The sequence below is a fragment of the Apodemus sylvaticus genome, chromosome 22 (genome assembly GCF_947179515.1).
Source record: "Apodemus sylvaticus chromosome 22, mApoSyl1.1, whole genome shotgun sequence".
NCBI lineage: Eukaryota > Metazoa > Chordata > Mammalia > Rodentia > Muridae > Apodemus > Apodemus sylvaticus.
In genome coordinates, this window is record NC_067493.1 from 20,226,361 (window position 1) to 20,248,402 (window position 22,042).

A 22,042-nucleotide genomic window follows, 5' to 3' on the forward strand; every position below is an offset into this window, starting at 1 on the left:
TGGTGCGGGTGGCCCAGGCTGCTTCCAATCCAGAGGTGGTGACAGGAAGGCTCCCACCAGTGGCTTCCAGATGGATACTCCGCTTTGCCGGGTCAGATGGACTTGCCCGAGCAAGGTGCCTTCCCGTAGCCGGCTTCCAGATGCACAGCTGGCCCTCTGCACTCCAGACAGGTCTTTTTAATGGTCCCAAACTTTGAGTGAGAGCACTACCTTTCTTATCCCTTTTCTCTCATCCACATACAGGTGGAAAGGTTTGTGAATGTCTGGGAGGGCCAGCATCAGTGCCTCCAATAAGGCTTTTCTTAAACATTCTTAAAAGTCATATCAATCTCAGTGATCCATTTTGCTTTATCTTTTTGGTCCCTGGTGGCCTCATATAATGTTTTTGCTATCTCAGTGACCCCTGGCACTCAGAGTCTACAAAACCCGGCTGATCGCAGAAGTTCCTGTATTTGCCTTCCAGTTGATGGGACTGGGATGCTAAGGATGGATTGTTTCCAGGCATTCCACAGCATGCATTGGCCCCCCTTGGGTAGGTGACCTCAAATTGACAAAGCTGGGCCTTTTCAATAGACACTTGGTAGCCAAGCTGACTCTGTTCTGTATTAGGTCTTGTGTTGTCTGTCTTCCGGCATGTCTCCAAGTCCAGGGTACAATCAAGATGTCATCTATGCACTGAAGTAAGGTTAATTTGGGGGTGGACCCACCAGTACTCACCCAAGTCCTCATGTAGGGCCTTATCAAAGATGGTGGGTGAGTTATGGAATACTTGAGGCAGGCATATCCAAGTCAGTTATCCATTAAAGCCTCTCTCCAACTCCTGCCATTTGTAGGCAAATAGAGACTAGCTTTTGGGTTCCAAAGGTAGGCTGAAGAAGGCATCCTTCAGGTTGAGCACAGTATACCTAGTGTGGTTTGGAGGGAGGCTGCTTAGCAGGGAATATGTGTTTAGAACTGTGGGATGGATGTTCACCCAATTATTTACCTCCCTTAAATCCTGCACAGGCCCATAGTCATTGGAACAGGGCTTCTTGACTGGAAGGAGGTGGGTGTTTCATGCTGACTGGCAAGGAATCAGGATCTCTGCTTTGCAAAGCCAGTTAATAGGCACCGTGATCTTCATTCTAGCTTCTTTGGGCATTGGATGTTGCTTAACTCCGGTTGCAAGGGTCCCAGCCTTTAAGTGGACTATAACTGGGGACCCAATCACAGGCCCACAGGATTTTTTTCTGACTAGAATTCAGGGATTTTTGCCAGAAATATCTGGTTTGGAGATGGGGTTGGTTGAGGGAACAATTTGTATTCTTTTTCTAGTGCCTATTTCATAACACGTGAATGAAGTAACATTCTTTTTTTTTATTAGTTCAGCTTAGGAATAACATTCTTATCCAGTACTTCCACTCCCTCTGGACCAAAATGGATTTGGGCTCTCATTTTGGTGAGGAGTTCTTTTCCCACCATGGGTATGGACATGCAGAGATGACCATAAATGAGTTACCCATTGCACTTCCAAGTCCACCTTTCTTCGGGCAATCCGTTGACAGGGCTTAGTGCCCATTGTCCCCTGCACCTATGTTTTTTTGATTTGACAATGGCCCCAGTGGTTGTTTCAAAACAGAATGTTGTGCCCCCCACCTGTGTCTACCAGAAAGTCTATGGACTTCCCCTCCACCTTTGGGCTATCCAGGGCTTGTGGAGGGGGGTTGAGCCTGGGAACCCTCAGTCATCTAAGTTTTTCTAATTTCAGAACCTTTGCACCCCCACTTTAATTTTTTCTTAGGGCACTCATGCTTCCAATGGCCTTTTCCCTTGAAATAGGCACATTGGTTCCTCTCTAACGGAGGATGGGCATTCTCTCCAGTGGGGCTGGCTTACCTTTGCCCCTTCCTTCCATGAGCTAGTTTTTCAGCTCTCATCAGGACAGCTGTGGCTCATGGTGGCAAGTAGCACTTTCTCTAGTCCTCTGGTCAGTTGGTTCTCAGGGATCTCCAGGTTGTTGAAACCTTTCTCAGCTATGTCTACTAACTCATTCAGTTGCTTACTTGAAAAGCTGTCCAGGTGTTGAAGCTTCTAATGGATGTTAGGGAAGCTTTGTTAACAAAAGAGAGCTGACTGGTGCTCTCTGACTTCTGGATCGAAGGGAGTGTAGGTCTTATAGGCTTTAAAAAGTCTTTCTAGATATTCCCCGAGGCTCTCATTCTTTCCTTACATTGCTTGGCCTCCCATCAGGATCTGGTGGTAGACCCAGAGCCTTTCCTTACCTTCAGCAACGTTAAAATCCCAGTCAGGTCAAGTCAAAGGAAAGGCTCATTGATACCAGCAGGACATGGGCTGGTAGCCCATTCACTTCCAGAACCAATTTTTGGGAGGTTCCTATGATCTCTCTCTCCTCTGTCATGAAAAGGACCTCCCTGGAGCAGTTACTGACAGTTGTCTCAGGTGGTCTGGTGAGTCAGCATGATTGAATCTAGAAGGCCTGTGAGAACTAATGGTCTTTCTGAAAATAAGGGTTTCTGCAACTTCCAATTGTAAAGATCAGTACTGGCAAATGGCATACATATGTTGACTGTCTGCCCTAAGTATCTGGAGGTCCTGTAGCCTGGAGGGTAAGGTCATAGCAGAGTTAACCCTCTGGGAAGTACAGGCCTGAGTGTGATGTGGACTCCAAGTTGAGCCAGGGAAGTCAGGGGGAATCAGGGGAGTCAGAGGCTTCTCCTTTCTCTGCCTGTAGCAGCTGGGCAGGGGAAGAGGTAGCAGGAACAGGAACATAAGGAGTAGTACAGAGATCCTCCTGGGAACAGAGGATCCCTGGGAATTGGGGAGCAAGGCAGGGGGATGATACAACTCTCCTTTAGAGGAAGGTGAATGGGGAACAGCACAGCCAGTGACAAAATAGGTCTTATCCAAGCAGGGGGCTTCTCGTCCAGGTGTCACCATGTGGTGATATATGGTGATATATGGCACTTGGTCATAGCCTACAGCCTTCACCCTGTAAATGGTGGGAAGATGAAAAGCCTTCTCCTCAGACCAGCCTACTTTTTTTTTTTTTTTAAATTTTATTCGATACATTTTTTATTTACATTTCAAATGATTTCCCCTTTTCTGGTCCCCCACTCCCCGAAAATCACATAAGCCCCCTTCCCTCCCCCTGTTCTCCCACCCGCCCCTTCCCACTTCTCTGTTCTGGTTTTGCCTTATACTGCTACACTGAGTCTTTCCAGAACCAGGGGCCACTCCTCTGTTCTTGTACCTCATCTGATGTGTGGATTATGTTTTGGGTATTCCAGTTTTCCAGGCTAATATCCACTTATTAGTGAGTGCATACCATGATTGATCTTTTGAGACTGGGTTACCTCACTTAGTATGATGTTCTCCAGCTCCATCCATTTGCCTAAGAATTTCATGAATTCATTGTTTCTAATGGCTGAATAGTACTCCATTGTGCATATATACCACATTTTTTGCATCCATTCTTCTGTTGGGGGATACCTGGGTTCTTTCCAGCTTCTGGCTATTATAAATAGGGCTGCTATGAACATAGTGAAGCATATATCCTTATTACATGCTGGGGAATCCTCTGGGTATATATGCCCAGGAGTGGTATAGCAGGATCTTTCGGAAGTGACATGCCCAGTTTTCTGAGGAACCGCCAGACTGATTTCCAGAGTGGTTGTACCAATTTGCAACCCCACCAGCAGTGGAGGAGTGTTCCTCTTTAGCCATTCTGACTGGTGTAAGGTGAAATCTCAGGGTTGTTTTGATTTGCATTTCCATGATGACTAGTGAAGTTGAGCCTTTTTTAAGATGTTTCTCCGCCATCCGAAGTTCTTCAGGTGAGAATTCTTTGTTTAACTCTGTACCCCCTTTTTTTTATAGGGTTATTTGGTTTTCTGGGGTCTAACTTCTTGAGTTCTTTGTATATATTGGATATTAGCCCTCTATCTGATGTAGGGTTGGTGAAGATCTTTTCCCAATTTGTTCAGACCAGCCTACTTTATAGGTGGGCCATTCTTTCCTGTAAAAGATGTTTGGTTTGCTGGGATGAACAACTAGACCTGAGTCTTATGGGACTTGGCAAAAGTCTTAAAGATGGTTCAGGGTTAAGCCCAGTGGAGTGCTCTTTGCCTGTCCCATCCTAGGATTCAAAGAAATATTTGCACAAGAGGACAAAGCAGAAAAAGAATACATGCAGACAAAAACAAAAGGACATTCCCAGGAAAATGCTAGCAAAATAAAAAGGCTGCCTCAGACAGTCTTGCTCCCTGTGCACAAGAGGCCCAAAGACGCACAGTTGGTTCAGAATTCAGATGAGAACTAGTAAGTTCTGCTCTGGTAGGTAGTCAGGGACATCCTCTGTAGCCCCTGGCTGGGTGACAAAGTACATGTCAGCTTTGTCCCTTGTGGCCTCCTGATTAAACCTGAAACAGAAACAGAGAGATGGACAGGACAAGAGATAACCATGCACCCAGACTTATTGATTGGAAAAACACTCAACTATTTGCATAAGGGGTCTCTAGTGAATGTGGGCCAAGCCTCCAAATATAAGGGTCTGTGATTCACCAAAGAATGATACCCCAGACTCAAACAAAGAGCGTTTTATTCTGCAGAAGTCCAGCATGTAGGGGGGGGTCTATATTTACCAAGATGGAGACACCCAGGTAAGCCTGAAGGCTCAATTTAAAGCAGATTAGGGGAATTCTAGGGAGTGGTAGGTGACCTTTATGTTGATTAAATCAGTCTCTAATGGTATGGGTGTCTTTGGGTTTGGCTAGGGCTCTGAGGACATTCCAGAACCATTGCTGGGGGTGCCTAGAAACAGTTAGGGGTTGGGGGCTGGAAACTGTCGCTGACTTACCATTTTTTTGTCTCAGGCCAGGTGATAGGGCAGCTTTTGATTGGCTGCCCTTGGCCTGTGTTTGTTTCCAGTAACTGACCTGCGGAGACTTGTCCAGTTCTGGGAAACAGAAACTTAGGCCTAGTCTCTTGAACTGCCAGCTTGAAGTTTGTCATGGAGTTGGCCTAGCTTAGTTCTCTCACATGTTTTCTTATAGAAAGCAGCCCAGGTATGGCATTACGCCCAATGGGTTGGGGCCTCCCCCACTACCCACAATGGGTTGGGCCCTCCCTCACTACCCACAAATGGGTTGGGCCCTCCCTCACTACCCACAATGGGGTGGGCCCTCCACCATTAATCACTTATTGGGAAATGCCTTATAGGGATTTCATGGAGGTGTTTTCTCAGCCAAGGCTCCTTTCCCTCCAATTACTCTAGCTTATATTAAGTTGACACACAAAACCAGCCAGTATAATTGGGTTTAGAGTTTATAATGTATAATGAACTGAGGCCAGGCCATTCGTTCAAGGAAGAAACCTGGAAGCAAGAGCTGAGGCAGAGGTCATGGAGGAGAACTGCTTAATGGTTTGATCAATTAAGAAAATGCCCCAAAGGCTTGCCTATAGGCAATTTAAAGGAATAATTTTCTCATGGGAGATTCTCTCTTCCCAGCTGACTCTAGCTTGTATCAAGCTGACAAAAGCACTAGCCAGAACAGCTACAAAAAGAAGAAACAAAACCACCCCCTTTGTCGGAAAATAAGACAGCATGGTATTGTCAACAAAACACACACTTAGATGAATAAAACAGAGAAGATTACCCCAGAAACAGACATGCACAAGTATCAATTCATTTTTGCCAAAGGAGCAAAAGTGATTCAATAAGAGAGGAAATTCTGTTACAGATTATGCTGGGGGAAATTAAATGTAAATCCGAATTATTTCAGGGCTGAGGGTATGGCTCAGGTATAGAGCCCTTGCCTGGAACCCCAAATGAGAGATGGGTATGTGTGTGGCTCAGGGGTAGAACCTTTGTCTAGAATCACCCAGTGAGGGGCGATTCTTAGTGAGGGGTATGGCTTAGCTGGATGAGCTTGCCTAACCTTCACAGGACCCTAAATTCTGACCCATGAACCATAAAAAATAATATCTAAATTCTAACCTTGCAGCTTAAAGAAGTCCAAGTTTGTTGTAATCAGATACAGAGAAAAGCACATTCTCAAAAGCAGAGAATAGAATTGAGGTTGCACCCTTATACCAGAGAATTAGCATTTAGCAAGGAGAGACATATTATTTGAAGAAAATGTTTTAAATAGCAATGGCTACACAACATCACAAATATGCTTAATACCAATAAGTTTTTCACTTGAAATGGTTAAATCGCAGAACTGAGGAGGCTGAGGCAGGAGGATTCTCATTTCTGGAATGGACTAAGCTGTACAGGGAGGAGCAGTTTCAGAATAACCAAAAGGCAGCTTAGTGGTCAAGGCCAAAGGCAGCACTCATCACTGGAAAAGAAGGCCTAGAGTAATTCTGTAGTGTATGTGTTTGTGTGTGTGTGTATTTTTGTATGTATGTGTGTATCACCTCACATAAATATGAAGAATAAGAGACCTGGTATAACACACAAAGCAGTAAAATCTGTAGACGGGAACAGGAAAAAAAATCCAAGCAGCTTTAAGTTTGGTGATGGATTTTTTTGTTGTGGGAAATATTGAAAAAAGAGAGCTGGGACATTCCTGAGCTAGTGCCAGCAAGGCAACTGGTGAGCTGTAGTGCTCACACCAGGCCACAGGGCTCCTACCCGCCAACTCTCCGGCCCTGCGGGGCCACAGGGCATCCACTGGGCCATCTCACTCAGTGGCCCCTCTGCTAGCCATCTCTTTGGTGGCCTCCCCACCCCCATCCCCGAGTTTATCTAGCTACCACACAGGTCCATGCACCCCAGGATCTGCCACCTCACCACCTAATTACCTGGTGGAATTAAGACTCTTAAGACTTAATAGTTAACCTATAAGATTTACGTATAAATAATATTACAATTTGCAAGATGTCAATACAATAATTTTAGAGCCAGTTGCTAATGATAAAGCCTTAACCCAATGATTCTAACCTTTAGATAACACCACAGTCGGATTCCATTCTCCTTTCTTCTCCTCCTCTGACCTCTTTCCCCCTCCCCCAACTCCTGGCCCCGCCTCCCTTCTCCTCTCCAATCACAGACCTCCCATTGCCCTAATGTGATTGGACAGGAAAAATCCTGCAACATTTTTTGAAACACAATCACTCTACATTTTACTGAAACAGATACTTAAGAGATGGATTTTGAAGCTAAATGGTAAAGTACTGGTTGAGCAATAGGGAGACCCCAAGTTTTGTCATCAGTCTGTGGGATAGAAATTAAAATACAGTGAGAAACGTTTGCTTTGTAAAAATCATTAGAAAGAGAATAGAAAGACAAATAGCAGAGCAGAATACATTTTCATAAAACACACTGCTGTTGGTTTGATGTGCCCACAGATTCCCATAGCCTCAGATCAGATTATCTCCCCAAGTCAGGCCTAGAGGTACAGACCTGTCATCAGAGCTGCTTGTGAGGCTGAGACAGGAGGTTAGATAGTTCAAAGGTAACATGGTGTACTGGCTAGTTTCATGTGTCAACTTGACACGGGCTGAAGTTATCACAGAGAAAGGAGTTTCAGTTGCCCCATGAGATCCAGTTGTGGGGCATTTTCTCAATTAGTGATCAAGTGGGGAGGGCCCCTTGTGGGTGGTTCCACCTTTGGGCTGGTGCTCTTGGGTTCTATAAGAGAGCAGGCTGAGCAAGCCAGGGGAAGCAAGCCAGTAAGAAACATCCCCCCATGGCCTCTGCATCAGCTCCTGCTTCCTGACTTGCTTGAGTTCCAGTCCTGACTTCCTTTAGTGATGAACTGCGACATGGAAGTGTAAGCTCAATAAACCCTTTCCTCCCCAACTTGCTTCTTGGTCATGATGTTTGTGCAGGAATAGAAACCCTGACTAAGACAAATTGGTACCAGCATAGTGGGGTATTCCTGTGACAACCTGACCATGTTTTGGGGAGGACTATGGAAGGACTTTGGAACTTTGAGCAAGAAAAGCCATTAGAATATTAAGAGCTCAGTAGAAAGTTCTGTAGGAGCTTGGAAGACAATGTTAAGAACAGTGCAAAAGATGGAGGCCTGGCTTGTGAAATTTCAGAGGGAAGATTAAAGACTTTTATAGTGGCCATGTTTTGATTGTGAAGATTCTGTGGTTTTGGTTAGCTGGGGCTGAAGAATCAGCTGTGAGTAACAAGATACCAGAACCACTAAAGCAAACCTTTGTGCTACTGGGACTATTGATGCTGGTTAGCTGGAGCTAAGAAATTAGCGGTGATTAAGAAGAGACCAGCATCACTGAGATGAAATCTTCTGGGAAGTGTTTTCTGAGAGCACTGAGAGTGTGTTCCAGAGATAGTCACAGTTGTGTTTTGTGCTGTGGCTGGACTTGGTACTGTGTAAGAGTCACCCAGATGGTACTGGTTTTGAAGGCATGAAGGGGTCATGAAGAGCAGCTGAGGCTCTTGGCACAGTGAGAGGCCACAGAAGGCCATTGGTGAAGGTGCAGCCTCAGTTGCAATTGATGGCCCAGGACTTGAAGGGGTCATGCATAGGAGCAGAGGCTTGTCACCCTGATGAGAGCCTATGAGAGGCTATTGGTGAAGCCTAATTACAGTGGAAGATAGCAGCATTTTGGAGATGCCAGTACCATGTGATGACCACCAAGAACAGCAGCAGTAGTGGAGTACAGGTAGCTGGAGCCTAGAACACAAGCTATGTGCTACAAAGGGCAGAGCTGAAGAAGTGACCCTTGGAGAAGGGCCCTTGGAGGAGCCCGGAAGATTGTGAGTTGGATCCCAGACATTGAACCATTGGAGTTTGAGTTTTGCTTTTGGTTGTGACTGTGCCCTGATATGTTTCCCTCTTGAAGGAAGAAAGTATTTTAGTGGAACCCACAGTTAAGAGACTTTGAATTTTTAAAAGACTTTGAATTTTAAAGATATTGGACATTTTAAAGTAATTGAACTTTTAATATGTAAAGACCATGGGACTTTTAAAGTAATTTAAATCTTGGGGATGAATAAGAAAGTAAGGGTTGAGGCTTAATAGTGATACGTTTGTGTGTCAAGTTGACAAGGGGTCAATTGTACTGGCTGGTTTCGTGTGTCAACTTGACACAGGCTGGAGTTATCACAGAGAAAGGAGTTTCAGTTGGTGAAGTGCCTCCATGAGATCCAGCTGTGGGGCATTTTCTCAATTAGTGATTAGGTGGGGAGGGCCCCTTGTGGGTGGTACCACCTTTGGGCTGGTAGTCTTGGGTTCTATAAGAGAGCAGGCTGAGCAAGCCAGGGGAAGCAAGCCAGTAAGAAACATCCCTCCATGGTCTCTGCATCAACTCCTGCTTCCTGACCTGCTTGAGTTCCAGTCTTGACTTCCTTTAGTGATGAACTGCAACGTGGAAATGTAAGCTCAATAAGCCCTTTCCTCCCCAACTTGCTTCTTGGTCATGATGTTTGTGCAGGAATAGAAACCCTGACTAAGACACACGGACTACATAGTATATGTAAGGATAGCCCAGATAATGGAGTGAGACCCTATTTCAGAAAGTAAAAAGAGGGGTGGAGGTGTGGCTCAGTGATTGAACATTTCTCGTTGATTGAGAAGTAAGCAATCGAGAGGTCAATCCCAGTTTCACACACACACACACACACACACACACACACATTTGGTGCTGTGTTATGGTTTTTGTAAATGTCTCTCATAGGCCCATAGGTAAATTTGTGTTTTCTGGGGATTTGGTGTGTGGTAGAGGGTGTGCTGTGCACTTTTAAGAGGTGGCACCCCTGGGGAGGGACTTTCTATGGTTGTTTAGCTGTTGTTTAGTTGTTCACTGAACTTCATTCTTAATGTCCATGTTTATACCAATAGAAATACCTGGCCTCAGTCACAGATGCTTCTGTTTGCAAGGAATGATGGTGAGCACAAAGAGTGTGGCCGCTCAAGGTATGAAAAATAAGTACTCAAGCCTGAAGAATGTCACAGGAGAGGGGACAGAGCATGCCAGAAGCAGAAGGAAGAAGGACAGAAATGTTATTTTCTGGGCATGACATAACCTTTATAATCATGAACTCACAGAAGCTGTCAACAGTCAATCATGGGTGAGGAGATGCCTTGGAGATCATACCCACCATGCTGAACTATTGATGAATTTCCTCCCCTTTCCTGCCCCCCAACCTCCTCTAGCCCTGCTTGCTCTGGGCCCACTTTTTCAGTCATTGTCTTCAATTTTGTGCCCATAGGTGAGCCCATCAAGTTTCAAAGGACAGGTCAAATCCTCTAGTCATCAAGGTGGTCATAGTTAAACACAGCTGGTCACAAAACAAAATGATGTAAATGTTAAAGAGGGAGGTAGGAAAACAACTAGAATACATTATACATGTTTGTGGTGTTGTTAAAGAAAACCAGTAAGAATTATGTATATAAAAGAGTAGGGTCTAGATGTACACCCTGGCTCAAGATGTGAGTCCTTTACTTGGTACATATTTCTACTGTTGATGTGGATTGAGTCATCTTATCAGAAGCTAAGCCCAGTGGGTCACTTGAACTTGTATTTGAACCTGCAACTATGGAAAAAATGAGCCTTACTCTTTGTAACATAAGTACTTCAGTTAGTTCCTGATAGTAATAGAGTTGACTAGTTACTTCATATTTTAAAATAATTAAATATCACCTTTTACAGTTCAAATGTATCTTACCAATTTCACTTCATCCTCAGAGTCAAAAGTGGATAATATGAAAGAGGTGGGGCTTTGGGGTGTTTGGATTACTATATTCATGGCTCAGTAAATTATTATGGAAGTAATTTTATTATAAAAGTAATTTTTTTCTAGGTCACTTGCTCTGTATGGGCCAAGCACACTTACATGTATAATATAGTTTGGGCATCCTTTTTTTTTTTTTTGTGACAGGGTTTCTCTGTGTAGCCCTGACTATCCTGGAACTCACTCTGTTCACTCTGTAGACCAGGCTGGCCTTGAACTCAGAAATCTACCTGCCTCCACCTCCCAAGTGCTTGGAACAGGTTGGGCATCCTTAATCCAAAATTAGAAAAACTAATATATAACTATTATATATATATACTGTTAAATTTTTACTTAAGTCAGGAGGTGGCAAGATGGTTCAGTTGATAAAGGTATTTATGGCATAAGCCTGGTGGAAAGAGAGAAAAGACTGAAAAATTCTGTACATTTTTTTAAAAGTTTGATATATTTATTCAGAAAAGTGATTCCAGCTGCAGGAGCATGGTCTTTTGAGAGGAACTCCAAAATCTTTTAGTCAGCATCCTGATGAGATTCTCTTGTCTGAAGCTTTTCATGCATTCAAGCACTTCACATGATGCTTGATGTGGTCAGTGATGAAGGTTGTGATGAAGTAGCAGCTATGATCATAATCCTCTTGTAGCCTAAAAACAACAGGGATTTTCTTTTCTGTGCAGGCAGCTATGAAGTTACCAGGGAGTAACTGCTTATTTGAAAGAAACTCGTCATCTTTTCCTTGATCAACTAAGATGTCAATCTGGGAATCCAAATGGGTCTTCACAAGACAGTTCGCATCATACACCTTCCACTTAATTTCATCTGGTCCCAGATATCCACTAAACGCTTTTCTGCCCCAAGGACAGAGCACAGGGTTGTGAATTCAAGCAAATGCTGGCACAGATCTATATTTTCCAGAAGTTTTCAAAGCACAAACCAGAGCTCCGTGGCCTCCCATGGAGTGACCAAAAATAGACATCCTCTGTGGGTCCATTGGGAAATTGGCATTTATGAGTTGTGGAAGCTCCTGTTACATAAGAGTACATTCTGTAGTTAGCTTTCCAAGGATCTTCAGTGGCATTCATATAAAAGCCAACACCAGAGCCGAAGTCTCAGCTGCCACCTTCTCCTTTAATACTGCAGCCACAGGGCCTGGTATCAGGAGCAATGACCATGAGGCCGTGTTTCTGAGGCAGCTGCTGAGAGCCAAACTTTGATATGAAATTTTGTTCTGTGCAAGTTAAACTAGACAGCCAGCAAAGTGCAGGGAACTTCCCACTCTCAGCCTGGGACAGAAGGTAGACAGCAAATTTCATTTTACATTTCAGCTCAACACTGCTGTGTTCGAAAACTTTCTGGAGCCTGCCAAAGCACCTGTTGCTGGAAATCTGTTTTAGTGTCATTCTTCTCCTCCGTGAGGGTATCTCTGAACACGCCTCTGTACATTTTGTATTCTTCCTTGATCAGCTTGCTCCGTTTCATTATACACCTGCATAAGACTGGCTCCTAATAACCAGAGGACACGGTCAGCACTCAGCTGTTTCAAAATTCCTTCCACCGTACCCTTAATCTGAAAAACATGCTTCGGTTTAGCTTCAGGCAAGTTTTTTCCCTTCCACCCCTTCTGGGCTAGAGATGAAACCCAGGACCTTGTACATCATTGTCAAGCATTCTAACACTGTACCACTGACCCTTTTTGTTTGTTTATTTGATTTTGCTTTTCACATGAAACGGCTCTCAAGGTCGGTCAAACTAGACTAAAACGTACATTCTACTGCTTCAGTCTTCCCCGTACTGGGGATGACAGACGCACACCACCACTCTAGGCTATTGCACTTTTTCTTTCCATGTGTGCTCTAATCCCATCAACAGTCCCCTTCCTCCTGCAAGTGTTGTTCTCATTCTCATTTTGCTCAGGAGCAAACTTTAATGTTCACAGAGATCTATGAACTCACCCAAAGCCACCCAACTCTAAGTAGCAAAACTGAGATGCTATAGTAGTGACTGTGACACTGTATAATACTGACACTTTGGGGCAGGTACTCCAGGGCCCTGGGAGGGCTTTTTTTTTTTTTTTTTTTTTTTTTTTTTTTTTTTTTTACAATTCAGAACCTCTCTATTTTAAAAGCCTACTTTATTGTAATTAAAACATTAACACTCTAACATAATCTTCACAAGAAAAAAAGGATACAGCCCATGGCGTTGTGTTTGTCTAGTATGTGCCACATAGAGCTGTGGGTCTGTTACTCCTGCATGGTCTTTCTGCCTAACCTACTTTCTCCCATGGGTTGACAATGACGTCTTCCTTATTCAAGGAGGTCACAGTAAAAGGTAATGGGCTCTGATGTGTAATACAAAAAAAGATTAAGATCAAATTTAGGTACAGGCAGGAGGCCTAGTTGCCCAGGCTCTGTAATCAGCCAAGATACATAGATGACTAATTTAGGTTTTGTACCTTAGTCTTAGCAAGACATGGGCTCCTTTCCCTGGCCGACTTGTTAATTCTCTGAAGACACCAAAGCAATCTGGGACAGAAAGAAGGGTTCCGTGAAAGCTTTGCTACTCACCTGCTAAGTGCCCACCATTCTGAGCTGGGATGTAGGGGGGACCACAGGGCATGTCAGGCTGGGTACATCACACAGAAAAAGATACAACATAGATCTGGGTTTTGGCTGGTCCCATATAGGGCAAAGAGTGGGAGTCTGGGTCTGGTGTCTGGGTCACTCTGGAAGTTGGAGGAGGTACCTAGTGAAGAAAGAAATTAGGTCTGGATGCCAGAGGAGGGCAAGTGAGAACTCTAAAATAGTACATTATTTTTTGTTTCTCCTTCTTAAATACTATATTCATTTATTATGTAATTTATGCAGATGTGTATGCTTGTGTGTATGTGTGTGTTTGCCGTTGAACTTAGGAGTTTCAACCTATACTCCAAGTTAGGCTCAGCCACCTGTTCTCAATAAGTCAAAAAAAGCCCAATTTAAAGTGGAAAGCAAAGGCTGGGCATGGCCCCTAGATTCCACATTGAAATGAGCTAGCAATTTCATGAAACTTTCATAGAAAATAGCAAGGAAGACAGAGAATCTACAGTTTTGGTGGAAACATCAAGGAGGTAGGTAACAGCAAAGTGGGGGATTTCTTGTTACAGGCCTCAAATACTATCTGATGAAACTCTTACAGAATAGATGTCAACACAAGATTATCCTTCTGTTGCATACAAGAAACATACCTCGATATCAAAGATAGATGGTACCCCAGAGTAAAGGGTTGGAAAGAGATTTCCAAGGAAATGGACCCAGGATGCAAGCTGATATAGCCACTCTAATATCTAAAAAAATAGATTTCCAAACAAAAGAAATCAAAATTAATCAAAAGAGATGGGGGAAGGACATTTAATACTCATCAAAGGAAAAATTTAGATATTAGCTACTCTAATATCTTAAAAAAATAGACTTCCAAAGAAAAGTAATCAAAATTAATCAAAAGAGATGGGGAAGGGCACTTAATACTCATCAAAGATGACATCTCAATTCTAAACATCTATGCTCTAAATGCAAGAGCGTACACGTTTGTGAAATAAACATTACTAAAGCTGACATTGCATATTGAGCCTTACACATCAACAGTGGGAGACTTCAGTATCCTAGTTTCATCAATGAATGGGTTTCAGAAACAAAAACTAAACAGAAATAATGGAGCTAACATACTTTATGAACCAAATGGATCTATTAGATATCTATAGAACATTTCACCCAAATACAAAAGAATATATCTTCTCAGGCTCTTGAGGAACTTTTCCCAAAATTGACCATATACTTGGCTATGAACCAAGTCTCAACAGATACAAAAAATTAAACTCAAACCTTCTGTATCCTCTCTGACCACAACAAATTAAAGCTGGATTTCAACAACAGCATCAACGATAGAAAGTCTACAAACTCATGGAAACTGAACAACTTTGTACTGAATGACTACTGGGTCAAGGTAGAAATAATGATAAAAAACTTCCTAGAATTCAATGAAAATGAATGTGCATACCCGAACTTATGGGGTACAATGAAAACAGTGCTTAGAGGAAAGCACTAAGGAAATTGGAGAGTCTCATGCTAACAGTACATTTGAAAGCTCAAAAACAAAAAGAAGCAAACATACCCAAAGAGGAAAAGACAGTAGGAAATCAAACTGAGGGTTGAAATCAATATAATAGAAACAGAGACAAATACAAAAAAAAAAAACAAAAAAAAACAAAAAAACAACAACAACAAAAAAACAATGGAAGAAAGGATTCTGCCAGAGATTGGTTCTAATGCTTTGATTCAACCGGGAATCTGTGTGTCAAAATGCAAATGGTCCTTTTCCACAACTGGTTTTTGATTGATCGATAAAGATGCCAACAAACAGCAAATGGTTGGGGGCTGGGTGGAATGCTTAGAGTTGTGTGGACTAGGATGCAGGGAGAGAAGAGAATTGCTATGAATCATGGAAGAAGGATGGGACACAGGAGCTGCAAAGAGAAAGCCAACCAGCCATATGAGAATTCAGGTGACTGGCCACTGGCCACTTCCCCACTGGGCCTGGGGCAGCATCGGAATGGTTAGGAATGTCCAGTCTTTGAGTTAGCCAAGGCATTTAAAAACTAAGCTTGTGCAACCCGCTGGGTCTACAAAGCAGGGTAGCCAAAACTTACCTCTACAGGATTCTTTCAGAAAATCCACAAGATAGACAAACACTTAGCCAAACTAAAAGACAGGGAGAATATCCAAATTATCACAAATCAGAAACAAAAAGGGGAACATAAGAACAAACACCAAGAAAATCCAAGAAATCATTAGGTAATACTCCAAAAGCCTACACAACACAAAATTGGAAAATCGGAAAGAAATAAACAATTTTCTTGTTAAACAACATTTATGAAAGTTAAATCAAGATTAGCAATATAAATAGACTTATGACATCTAAGGAAATATAAGCAGTCATTAAAATTCTGCCAACTAATAAAAAAAAAAAAGCATAGGGCCAGATGGTTTTAACACAGATTTTTAAAGAGCGAATACTAATACTCTTCAAATTATTCCACACAATAGAAACAGAAGGAACACTGACAAATTCATTTTATGAGGCCACAGTCACTCTGAAACTGAAAATCACAAAGACTCAACAAGGAAAGAGAATTAAAAAAAATGGGGCAGGACTCCAGCACAGGAACGAGACAGTTCTTTCTTCTTTTTTCTTTCTTTTTTCTTTTTTCTTTTTTTACTATTTCCCTCAACAGATGGGGAACGAACATGGGTCTGGGCATGAATTCATTAGAAATTTAAGATTATTAGCTTGAGATTTTATTTCCTTTCTTTTTTTCTTAATCAAATGTTTTATTTGGAAATGATTAAATATCTACATGCTGTTGTAAGAAGTAATATATATGTATACACACACACACACACACACAGGCTGTGTACCTCACATAGTCTCCTCTAAGTACAACTTGAAAGACTATGGGTTGATAGTAGCACATTGACAGTGACGTCAGAACAGTAAACACACAGTAAAACCCATCAGCACGCTGCTTTCCAGTCTTCTGTCGTCCTACTCATGTTCCATGTTCATCCCTTATCCACCTTTATTAGATATTTACCTTATTTACATTTCAAACGGTATCCCCTTTCCTCATTACCCCTCTGAAAACCCGCTATCCCATCCCCCCCTGCTCACTCCCCTCCTCAATTTCCTGACTTGCATTCCCCTGTTCTGGGGAATCGAGTCTTCACAGGACCAATAATTTTAGAAAAGGTGATTAGTGTGTAGACACCTTCCAGAGTAATATGGATCAGATTTGATAGAGGGAGACCATAAACAAAAATGTTATCTGAATGATACTAACATTTTGTTTTGAGATTTGTATATTACAGAATATAGAGGCTTGGTGAGTCTCCTCATCAGACATGTTGAACTGACCTGCCTGGACTCCTGATGTCTTGGTTTTTCATCTGGATCCAGCCGAGACACATACATCAGAGACTACTACAATCATTGGTGTGGCCTTTTAAAGGCCAACCAACTCTCCCATTTTCTCACCCCTCTCCCTTTCAAAAATATTCAGCTTGAAGATGTTATGAAGAGTCATCCACTCAGTTCCTTGGGCTTTCAGGCTTGGGGGTAGCTATTATAGGTTCTCTTTCTAGGGAATGTAGAAATGGTCATAATTGGAACAGGGAAGAATAGCTAGAATTTATTGCATAGCCATAATCTCATTTGGTAGAAATCTTTTTAATTGTTACTAAGCTGAAGTCATAATTTCTTAAATCGTACATAATTTATTTTGATGCAAAATCAAGGGTTTCATTGGTATAAATTTCTTCTATTGATACAAAATTTTGTTAAGTACAAGGTTTAAACTTGGTCATTCTATAACTGTTATTTTAATCTGATCTGAGATGTTTAAGGCTGTGAGTTTAGGGCCAAATAGCAAATTCATGGCTCTGAGTTTATTGTTAGGGAGTTTTCAAGATTTTAATTAGAAATAGCTGAGAGTACTAAATGAACAACAGTCCAGATTACTTTACATAGATAGTTGGTTTTCAAAAATGTCAGAAATCCACAGAATGTAACACTTAATGTTATTTATTCACTTGTTGAGACTTTTCTGCTCCTGACAGCTTTCCCTGTCTTGGATTCAAAGAAGAAATTGAGCTTCTATGTGTTACTCCAGTTGTGGTGAGACAGCCACTAGGCAAGAATTGCCTCTTTTCATCTACAGATATAACACTGCCCAAAGAAAGGACACAATTACAGGTTTAGGACAGCTTGATTCTGCTGAGACAGAATAGGCTAGTCCTTAGTACTCCTGTATCTTTTTGTTTTGTTTTTAATTTTATTAGATATTTGATTTATTTACATTTCAAATGTTAACGTCTTTTCACTTTACCCCACCAAAACCCCCTATCCCATGCTCCCCTGCTCACCCCACAAATCCCCCAATTTCCTGACTTGCACTTCCCTATTCTGGGGAATCAAGACTTCACAGGACCAATTGACTCTCCTCTCATTGATGTCTGAAATAGTCATCTTCTGCTACATATGTAGCTGGAGCCATGGGTCCCTCCATGTGTACTCTTTGGTTGGTGGTTTAGTCCCTGGGAGCTCTGGGGTTACTGGTTGGCACATATTATTATTGTTCCTCCTGCAGAGCTGCAAACCTCTTCAGCTCCTTGGGTCCTCTATCTAGCTGCTCCATTGGGGACCCTATTCTCATTCTTCTGGCTGACTGTGAACTGTGGGTGTTTTGATCCACTTCCCAATAAGGATCAAAGTATCCACACTTTGGTCTTCTTCTTGAGCTTCATGTGGTCTGTGAGTTGTATGTATTTTGGGTATTCCAAGCTTGGGCTAATATCCACTTATCAGTGATTGCATACCATGTGTGTTCTTTTGTGATTGGGTTACCTCACTCAGGATGGTAGTTTCTAGCTCCATCCATTTGCCTAAGAATTTCATAAATTCATTGTTTTTAATTGCTGAGTAGAACTCCATTGTGTAAATGTACCACATTTTCTGTATCCATTCCTCTGTTGAGGGACATCGGGTTCTTTCCATCTTCTGGCTCTTATAAATAAGGCTGTTATGAAAACAGTGGAGTATGTAGCCTTATTACATGTTGGAGCATCTTCTGAGTATATGCCCAGGAGTAGTATAGCTGGGCCCTCAGGTCCAATTTTCTGAGGAACTGACAAACTGATTTCTAGAGTGGTTTTACCAGCTTGCAATCCCACCAGCAATGGAGGAGTGTTCCTCTTTCTCCACATCCACTCCAGCATTTGCTGTCCCCTGAGATTTTGATCTTAGGCATTCTGACTGGTGTGAGGTAGAATCTCAGGGTTGTTTTGATTTGTATTTCCCTGATGATTAAGTGCCAGGAGCCATTCTCACAGAGATCTCAAAACCCCCTCCTCTCAGCCATTTCTAGTCTGCTCTCTCTAGCCTGCTTTTAGAGGGAAATGTACTAGTTTAAAGATTAGCCAAGTAAGCTAGATGGTCAGTACATGCAGTGCTCACCCGAGTGGGTTGAACAAATGAAACTCACCTGCGGTTAGGTTACCATAGCAACTCCTTTCCTCATCACCTCCTCATGATCAATTTTTAGTGCCTAGTTCCTACAATTGCCAATTTCCCCCTGAGATTCTGAGAGACAATTCTAAGAAACTGTTCCTAAGAAATGATGCTAGCCCCCTGAGATTTTTCCCTGAATACAATGACTTTCCCCTTCACCCCTCCCTACACCTGCTTGCTTCCCTTTAAATTGCCTTTGTAAAAAATAAAATTTGACAGCTTGATCAGAATACTGTCTTACTGTCCGTCTCTCGTGTCTCTTGTCTCTCACCTTCTCCTGGGTGGTTCAGGGACCCTGTTGACTGTCCTGCGGATTGGGACAATTAAGGATGTTGATCATTTCTTGAGGTGATTCTCAGCCATCCAGCATTCCTCCAAAGTTGAGAATTCTTTGTTTATTTGGTTCTCTGGAGTTTAACTTCTTGAGTTCTTTGTATACATTAGATATTAGCCCTCTTTCGGATGTAGGATTTGTAACAATCTTTTCCCAATCTGTTGGTTGCCATTTTGTCCTATTGACAGTGTCCTTTGCCTTACAGAAGCTTTGCAGTTTTATGAGGACCCATTTATTAATTCTTGATCTTAGAGCATAAGCTATTGGTGTTCTATTCAGGAAAATTTCCCCTGTGCTCATGTGCTCCAGGTTCTTCCGTACTTTCTCCTCTAATAGATTCAGTGTATCTGGTTTCATGTGGAGGTCCTTGATCTACTTGGACTTGAGCTTTGTACCGGGCAATAAGAATGGATTGATTTGCATCCTTCTACATGTTGACTGCCAGTTGACCCAGCACCATTTTTTGAAAATGCTGTCTTTTTTTCCACTTTTTTTTAAAGCTCCTTTGTCAAAGAAGTTCTCTTTTATAATTTTGTGAAGACATTTACTGGCTGTTTAAGTTGGAAATCTTCATTCTCTTCTATACCTATAATCCTTAGATTTGGTCTTCTCATTTTGTCCTGGATTTCCTGGATGTTCTGGGTTAGGTGCTTTTTGCATTTTTCATTTTCTTGGACTGTTGTTTCAATGCTTTGCATGCTATCTTTTTTTTTTTTTGAGACAGGGTTTCTCTGTAAAGCCCTGACTGTCCCTGAACTCACTCTGTAGACCAGGTTGGCTTCAAACTCAGAAACTCGCCTGCCTCTGTCTCCCGAGTGCTGGGTGTAAAGGCATGGACCACCACTGCTTGGCTTGTATGGTATCTTCTGCATCTGATATTCTCTCTTCTATCTCTTATAGTCTGTTGTTGATACTTGTATCCAGACTCCTGACTCCTTTCCTAGGTTTTCTATGTCCAAGGTTGCTTCCCTTTCTGATTTCTTTATTGTTTCTACCTCCATTTTTAGATCCTGGATGGTTTTGTTCAGTTCCTTCACCTGTTTTGTTGTGCTTTCCTGTAGTTCTTTACAGGCTTCTCCTTGTTTATTTGTGTTCTCCTGTATTTCTTTAAGTGAGTTATTTATGTCCTTCTCAAAGCCCTCTATCAGCATCGTGAGCTATGATTTTTAAATCCAAATCTTGCTTTTCCAGTGTGTTGGGGTATCCAGGACTGGCTATTGTGGGAGAATTGTGTTCCGATGGTGCCATGTTGCCTTGATTTCCTTTGGTAATGTTCCTACATTTGCCTTTCGAGATCTGTTTATCTCTGATGTTAGTTGATCCTACTGTCTCTGGAGGATCTTGCTTGTCCCACCTGTGCACCTGCAAGCCTGTCTCAGCACTCCTGGGTGACAGCCTCTCCCCTGGTACAGAGTGCTGTGACACTGCCCAGCTCCTGGGTGCAGGTGGAGCCGGGACTGACTCTGTCCTAGCTGTTCTGCCACTCCTGTGTTCCCTGAACTCCTGGCTGAACCTGCCAGCTCAGTCACTGGAGAGAAGATGGTGGCTGCCTTACCAAAGCTGCAAGTAAAATCACTTCCCCACCATGCAGAGTGGTTCTCTCATGGCAGATCAGTGCACAGAGGACCTTGGAGCCACCTAGCTCCTGGGTGCAGGCGGAGTCTGGAAGGACCCAGCTGTTCTGCTGATCCTCTTCCCTGCCTCCTGGCTGTACCTGCCCACTTGGTCACTAGAGAGAAGATGGCTGTTTCCTGACCTCCAAAGCTGGGAGTCATATTCCTGTATCATTAAGGTCTGTCAGATGATCTTGGCGAGAAGGCTGAAGACTGATCCTCCAATGTTTTGAAGCAAGGTACAGGTGATCAGTTGTCTTTATAAATTGGCTAAGTTTTGGAAGCTGTGTTAGGCTTCCTATATATTTTCCATTAATATCAGTTATTCTTGTATTTCTGATGGGTTGAAGATTGGTAGGTTCATAGCCAACCCAAGCTGTTTAGTATTGATAAAGATGTTACAGATTTGAGAGGATGGTTTTTAGATGGCTTATAATCTAAAGCCAGGACATGAGTCAGGTATAGAATGATAAGTTTTTTAATTTAGGATAAATGACAATGCTCTGTTTTAATGACAAAATTGATGGACTGGGCATTAGGTTTATCTATACCTTATGAATTATAAAATGGTAATAGTTGTGCTCTATTTTGAGAAAAGGGGTTTGTTTTTTATTATAACAGAAATGGGGGAAGTGCTGTGGTTGGGCCTGGTGCTGTTCTTGTGAACCAGTCCCCTAATGAATAAAGGAGCCAATCACTGGGTGAGTATATCAGACTTCTGGGTTGGACAGAAGGAGAGAGGAAGCAGGAGAGAGTTAGTCTTCTTTAGAACTGGAACAGTAGAGGGGTATGATCTAGCCACTCAAGTTTCCTAGTATCATGCAAAATCTGCAAAGATTTGCCACTGGAGGGATCAGATTTTAATAAGGCTTACAAGATTAGATTTTAGTTGTTGTGCCCAGAGATTAAGTTAACATTGTTTCTGAACTTAGTTTGTGTTGTGTTTTCCTTAATGTGGCAGCTTGTCTGAGTTCAAATTGGAAAGGTATGGTGGCCAAGCATGGGTGGGTTTGCCTTGAGGTGCTCCACAAAAGGCAGTGGTGGATTTGAAGCACAGGATCGGCATGGTAGTAACTTGCCAGTGGGAACCTAGTGAGTTGGGTGGAGAGATTGTAGAGTTGAGAGTCATAATCTCCTTGAGATAAAAGCAGGTTGGCCATTGCTCTCCAGTACATGCTGGCCACTCCACTGGGGCAAAGCCAGGTCAATTTTTTAATATTTCCCTCAAAAAAAATTTCCTTACGAGCATTGATGCAAAAGATACTCCATAACATACTTATAAACTGA

The 22,042-nt window shown here is 42.5% G+C and overlaps 1 pseudogene; it reads right to left on the reverse strand.

Moving 5' to 3' along the window:
- Nucleotides 1-11,264: 11,264 nt before the first annotated feature.
- Nucleotides 11,265-12,111, reverse strand: LOC127673156 (S-formylglutathione hydrolase-like; annotated as a pseudogene).
- Between the last annotated feature and the right edge of the window lie 9,931 nt (nucleotides 12,112-22,042).